The sequence below is a fragment of the Neomonachus schauinslandi genome, chromosome 12, assembly GCF_002201575.2.
Source record: "Neomonachus schauinslandi chromosome 12, ASM220157v2, whole genome shotgun sequence".
In the NCBI taxonomy this organism is placed as follows: domain Eukaryota; kingdom Metazoa; phylum Chordata; class Mammalia; order Carnivora; family Phocidae; genus Neomonachus; species Neomonachus schauinslandi.
Genome location: NC_058414.1, coordinates 46,790,770 through 46,798,085, shown reverse-complemented (window position 1 = coordinate 46,798,085; position 7,316 = coordinate 46,790,770). Strand labels below are relative to the sequence as shown.

The window sequence follows — 7,316 nt, the reverse complement described above, 5'->3', positions numbered from 1 at the left end:
AAATAAATAAATAAATAAATAAATAAATAAATAAATAAATAAATAAATAAATAAATAAAATTTTGAAAAAAGAAATTGGGCCTCCCTTTTGTAGGAAAGAGGGTGTTGCCTCTGAATAAACTATACTTTTAAAAATCTCAGGGTTCCATGCCCAAATTAATTCAGACAACATGCACCTAACATCTTATTCTTAAGTAAAGATCAGTGTGTAAATGAAGATGATTCTATTTGCCACTCTAGCAGAGCACAACATAAACTGTAAATGTCTTTAAATCCTTTGGTTCTGCTTAGGAAACAAGGGAGCACTGAGGGGTTTAAGGAAGAGTAAAAAAAAAATATATGGCTGCCAATTTACTAAGCTCTGCAAAGTCCAGAGCCTTCTGGTGAGCCTCGGCCTTATTTTTCACAAACCCTGATCTCTAGAGGTCCTATGGGTATTTGGTTCTTGAAACAAGACTTGCATAATTTTTTTTAAAGTTCTCATATATCCAGAAGAATATGTAGCCTTCTTAAAAGTAAGTTCATTTTCTATGCACTTTTGGATTTTTAACTGTAATCCATTTTAAGGACACATTCATTAATTTAACGATTTCGTACCTAGGTTAAACAAAATATATTTACCCCAGAACATTTATATATTTAGTATAACCTATACTTTCTTCTTGAACCATTATGGAAGATTTTAGTGTAAGGTTGATCTGTTCTCAACCCCAGTGTTTTCCTACTATTACTGACTGCCTTTAAACAGACTGAATCTCCTTTCTTCTGTCCTCATGCTTCCCAGAAAGTACTATTAATATAGCAAATATCTAGCAGAAGTTGTGAAAGAGATGGGCTCTGGCACCAGCAATGCCAAGCTTTAGGAAGACCTATCTGAACGGAGTCTATAGGAAATAGATTGCAAAGAGAAACAAAGAGAAAGAAACTTGGCTTCATTTCACAAGTTTCCCCAAGGCTATTGCTTTCTTTTATGTATTATGTTTGGAAATGGGTGGAGTCTTCTAAGTCAGGCTGACCAGATTCTTAACATGTTCGCTGTCCAACAATTAAGAGAGTAGTTGTTTAATCTTGGACCAGGCAGTTTCCTAATTTGTAAAATGGAGTTAACAATACCTATCTTACAGGATTGTTATAAGAATTAAATGAGTTAAAAAAAATCTGTGTAGGTGTGTTTAGGGCAAGACCTCACACATAATAAGTACTCAGTAATTGACAATTATTATTATAGTGAAAACTGGGTAAAATACCATAGGGGCACAAAATCCAACCCCTGGCTCACAGAAGGCACTCCATGAATATTACTCATGCCCTTTCTCTTTCACCTCTGGAAGGATCTAGTTGCCCAGTCTAAGTCAGAATAGAATAGCATCTGCATATTCTAAAATCATCCAGAACCATGTGGTCCTGGATCTCACTAAATCTTAGACTAAGCGGATTTATTTATATTCACAAAAAGCAAGTATTCCAGCTTTCTCTCTTCTATCAGACATGGTATCATCATGCTTGCAGTCATTGGAAATAAAGTTAGAAGTCAATTTCTTTTATTCTTGTCTTTCACCTTTCTCTCATATATTCAACCTATCACTGAGCCTTGACATTTTCTCCTTAAAATATCTCTCTCGGATTTTAATTTTTGTAGCCATCATTCACAGCCCAAGTGCAAACTCTTAGCACCTCTTAACTAGATTAGAGTCAGAGTCTCTTGGCTTATCTCCCTAACAGAAGGTACTTTTCCTATAATGCAGGCTGCAAACCACCTCCAGAATCATCTTCTGAAAATACTAGTTTGTTATCATATGCCACCTTCAGCACCCTATAATAGTTCTGTGATAATAAATGCAGCCCTCACTTCCTCCTACCCGACCTGCTTTTCAGTTCCTCAAATATCAGACCCAAGCCTAAGCACATGACGTATATGTTATTCCTTTCTACACACAGCCCCTGCTGTGGATGTGGAGAGCTATTGGCAGTCCCTTGGGCAGCCACGCTTCCCCCTTACCTGTTACTTTTCTGACTCCATCCCCTTGAGTGTACCCCCTTCAATTCTAACTACACCTGAAAAACCAAATTAAGTTCTATATCTGCCTTGAAATTTTCCTTGACACTAAGAGTTCTCCTTTTTTGAATACTTTCTGTACTTTTATTCCATACCAGAAGGAAAGACTAAATGCTCTCCAGAGGTTTCATGTCTGCATATTAAGGTTGTGCACGCTTTTAGATTACATTGTGATCGAGCTCCTGGTCAAAAATATACATTTTTTTTCCTCATCACCTAAAATGCTTGGCAGAGTATGGAGCTTAGAGGAGGTCCTTGATAAGTTCACTTTAATGACTGATATATTTGTCTTCTTAATGTTAAATATTGAATTTTAAATGCATGTCTTAAATTCTGTTTTTTTAGAAGATCATCCTGTAATACCTAAATCTGTACCAGGCATACAAGTAGGTTTAGACAAATATTAAAGATAAGAACTCATTTTAAACCCTCTTGTTAGTCAGCACTTGTGACTTCTTGAAATGAAACTAATTTGTCATCTCGTAGATATGAAGTTAAGCTCTTAGGAAACTGAGCTTTATATCCTGTTGCAAATCTAACCACTTAAAAAAATAAAAACAGAAAACTCCTAAGAAGACTGTGAACTATCTTCTAGCATTTATGCAACCATTTTCTTGTGTTTTATAATTCAGTCAGCCAGGCTAAATATCTTCATTGGTTCTCTCTTCCTTCTCTTGCTTACATTCTCTGTTCCTAAGATCCCACTGTGAATATGAGTTCATTTCTGCTGAGAGTGTATTTCCTTGACATTCTATTTAAAACAAGTTGTAATTTGCTCCTGGTTGTAGTAAAATGTCCCCGGATGAGGTAGGACTCAGCAAGATAGGAGGGTGATACATTTCATTTAAACTTGACAAAAGAAAGCTTACTATGGCTATGAATTTTTTACTTTTGGTATCACGTAGGGCTAGTCCTTTATTAAAATATTAGGTTATGAATAGGAGTGTTTAAAGGTTTCCAGTGCCTTTCCAATAGGAACATTTATGCTTTAGCAAATGTCTGCATTAAAGCAGCACCCTGAATTTGCAAAATGTTAGAAACAAAAGAATGTATAAGCCAACAATGTTCCTTTAAATCAGGTCACTTAGTTTTTCTTTAGAAGAATGACTTCTGTGTCTTATTTTCCTACAAATACATATGGAAATTTATTTTCTGTTTTTTCCTCCTTTGACTTGTTAGATTCCAGTGCTTTCTTCTCAATATAGTACTCCAACTCTTTTCACAACTCCATCCTGTAAAAACACACACGTGCACACACACACATTCACACACATACATGCTCTCACATGTTTTCTTTTTCTGCCTAACTTGAGATCGCTTTTCCCAATAAACATAGATCTGGCTGTAAATTAGGTGCCATTGGAAATTGTCATAAACTCTGAAATTATTTCCAAGTGTTTAATTCACTTCAAGGAGAAGCTGGTTCATATTTTGGGACTGATTTGCTTAATACAAAAGAGAATTTCTGTACATACAAAAATAAAATGGCCTAAGGATTTCTATGCCTTACTCTTAAAAAATGCAAAGACACCCATGAATCAAAATAAAAACACTTAAGGTAACAATTTCTTATCCCTGGGGCTCCTTTGGCCATTTTATAGAAGAGGCAGGATTCATCGATGCTCTAGTTTATTTCTATTCTTGATGAGGATTTTTGTCTTTACAGTTTTGCTGATTTGGGATCTGGGTTATCTTTAAGACAATTTTCAGTCTTCAGCATCTTATTGACACTGAAAAGGACTCAGCTGTGTCTTTTTCTTATATGCTTGTCTGTAAAATATCATGGTGACAAGTTTAAGCAAATCGTTTTTATCGCTAATTATGTTCACTTTTTTCCTTTTTAAAATTGTATTGAAAAATAGTATACTTGCAGAAGAGTATAAATATCCTAAGGGTAGAGCTGAATGAATTTTGCATAAATGAACACCTCATATAATAAGAATCTGATCAAGAAATAAAACATTACCAGTAACCTAAGATTTTGTGTGGGGGGAAGGAAGGAGCTTTTAAATTCTTTTTTTTTTTTTTTTAAAGATTTTATTTATTTATTTATTTATTTGAGAGAGAGAGAGAAACAGCATGAGAGGGGATAGTGTCAGAGGGAGAAGCAGGCTCCCTGCCGAGCCGGGAGCCCAATGTGGGACTCGATCCCAGGACTCCGGGATCATGACCTGAGCCGAAGGCAGTCGCTTAACCAACTGAGCCACCCAGGCGCCCGAGCTTTTAAATTCTATCAGATGGCTTGTATTTTTTGATATTTGCCATTTTTAATAGACTTTTTATTCTTATTTTGGAGTAGTTTAGGGTTCACAGCAAAAAATGATCCTCACTTTTTTAAAAAGATTTTATTTATTTATTTACTTAAGAGAGAAGGAGAGAGAGCACGTGAGCAGGGGAGGGAGGAGAGAGAATCTCCAGCAGTTTCTACTCTGAGCAGGGAGCCCGAAGAAGGCTCCAAGTGGGGGGCTCCAAGTGGGGGGCTCCAACTGGGCCTCTGCTCCATCCCATGACCCTGAGATTATGACCTGAGCAAAAACCAAGAGTGGGTCCCTCAACTGACTGAACTACCTAGGCTCCCCAAATAATGTTCACTTTTAATCTTGATAAATAGTAGTGGGAACTCTAAGTTACTTTTTTTTGGCTTTCACATTTTGCACTTTGTCTTCAAGTGTGTCTCTGAGCAATATGGTGAATAAACTAGACCAGCTATACAAATTTGTCTTCTAGGTTTTAAAATTAGGAGAATCATCAATAGTTCCCATATGGTGTCCTCCATTTTGACACTTTGGGCTTCATGCAATGTCATGGTGTTGATGGCCACTCAAATATATTTAGCAGCTGTCAGATTCCAGGCTTAAAAAAAAAAAGTATAAGGTATCACTGCACATTATTAGTTAATACAGACTTCTGGGGTAGGAGATTTTTCTTGCACCGACTGTCCCTGTTTTACTGATGATCATATGGCTACCAACTTTCTTCTAGACTCTGCTACTTGCCCATGTTCGTGCAGGATTCTGCCTCACAGCTGCCTGCACAAAGCTCAGGGATACAGGCAACGAGACAGGCAAACTAAAAAGGCCCATGCTAGCTTCATTTGGCGCTTATATTCTGAAATCCTCAAACCCAAATATGCAGAGTTACCCCCTATACACATACTCTATTTAGCTCATCAAGTGTGATTCTCTTGGAGTCATTAGTTCTTTCCTTTTGGCTGGAAAACAGGTCTTAAAAAAAAGAAGAAAGAAAGAAAGAAGCTGTCATTAAGTTCATTTTATGTTTGCCATCTCTTCTTACATCTGGTAACCCTCAAATAACCACATAGAAAGGGTAGTTATCCTTTACCATAGTTGCAAATTGTTGGAAACACATGGAATGGAGGCGTGGAGGAGGCTGAAGCCCTCAGAGGGCATATCTGTGGTCAGTGCGGCACTCAGAGGGCCCTGCCCCTCTGTCCTTCAGAGTCACATGTGAGGCTTCACGAACTTCCATCAAGAGGAAAAAGTCAGGACTTTCTCATTCTGTACATGCAAGGATTTTTATTGTAGATCTTGCCTCTACAAATTAGAGGCTTCTTGGAATCTGCATTCTCAGTTTTAAAGAGGTCCTAAAGGATCAAAACGCAACAGCCTTTTTGCTGTGAACCCTGGTACAGAAGAGCCTTAAGATTCATCGTTTGTCTTTGGTTTTGGTTCATTTTTCATAGTGATTGATATGTAAGTTTCCTAGGACTGCCATAACAAAATGCCACAAAATGAGTAGCTTAAAACAACAAAGGCTTATTCTTTTTTAGTTCTGGAGGCCAGAAATTTGAAATCACGATGTTAGCAGGGTCATAGTCCATTTGAAGTTTGTCTGGCAGAATGCTTCCTTGCACCTCTGCTGGTTGCCCGCCATCCTTGCTGTTCCTTGGCTTGAGGCCGCATCTCCAAATCTCTGCCTCTGTTGCCCCATGGCCTCTTCCCTCCATCTCTGTCCCTCGAGGTCCAGATTTTTCTCTTCTCATGAGGACACCAGTCATTGGATCAGAGCTCCTCTTCATCCAGTAAAACTTCATCTGAACCTGAATACATCTACAGATATCTTATTTCCAAATAAGTTCACATTCACAGGTACCAAGAGTGAGGACTTCACTGTACCTTTTGAGGAATCCATTGTCCATTATGTCCAAATTCCAGAGCCATGATTTATTCTAAGGAAATAGATTAAGTCCAATAAATTAATAATATTTCACCACCAAATTTTCACTCTCCAAATCAGAACATCTATTTATTTAGTTCTTTTGTACATGTGGCTTGAACTTCTTTATCTTTAACACCTCTTGCCTCTTGACATAGATCAGCAGTGCTTGGTAAGAAGATTAAACCACTCTTTTAGAAGTTCACACGTCACTGAGAAACAGCTGCTAACTATGGATGAATATGGAGAGGTTCTTTCATTTCATGTAAAGTGGCCTAATGTGCAGTAATCATTGCCCAAGTAGCCTTAACTCAGGGCAAGGAGTTAGCATGACAGATGTTTTTGATTGAAGGACAACAGAAATACCCCTTCAGGGGAGTTCTATCACCAACAGTAAATCAACACTCTTTAGGGGTTTATGTTTGATTGCTAATTAACTGCTTACTAAGGTAAGCTTGTTTTGAAAATTAATGTAGTCGTGACTTAAATGGAGTGACTTTGGTTCAAAACTGAAAAATGATGCAGCTCCATTTTTGTTTTGAACAAAACATGTTACTTTATTAACATGTATAATTGTTCTAAAGTAGTAATATTTTATATTAAATTGTATATTTTAATAATTGTATATTAAATTAATATGGAGTGAGAAATCCCTAGATGCCTTTAGCAAATTTGTATGATTCCAATAATAACTATCACCTCAATTTTAAAAATCACTATTTAATGCACTATGTTATAACACCTTAATTTACACTTGTGACCAAGATGGATAAAAATACCACTTTAGGTTCATACATGTTGAAAAGTAAATAACACATTATATGATTATACACTAACAATGTAGAGCTGATAAATACAATATAAAGATAAATTTTTATAATCATAATCATCTTCTTATATTTATATCCTGCTCCTACTGAGCTGAATATCTGGTTACATTTACATATTGAATTACAAAGTTAAAACTAATGATGGGATCAATTATGCCCCATACTGAGCTGTGCACTTTGGAATGACTTTGAGAAAACAGGAGGGTCAAAAAAGAAAAAAAAAAAATCATCCACAGCGCACAGTGGTTTCAAGA

At 36.7% G+C, this 7,316-nt stretch overlaps 1 protein-coding gene across 6 annotated transcripts in view; it reads left to right on the top strand.

Moving 5' to 3' along the window:
* The window catches only part of DGKB (diacylglycerol kinase beta), a 666,176-nt gene that overhangs the window by 153,658 nt on the left and 505,202 nt on the right, over window positions 1–7,316 (top strand). The window lies entirely within an intron of this gene.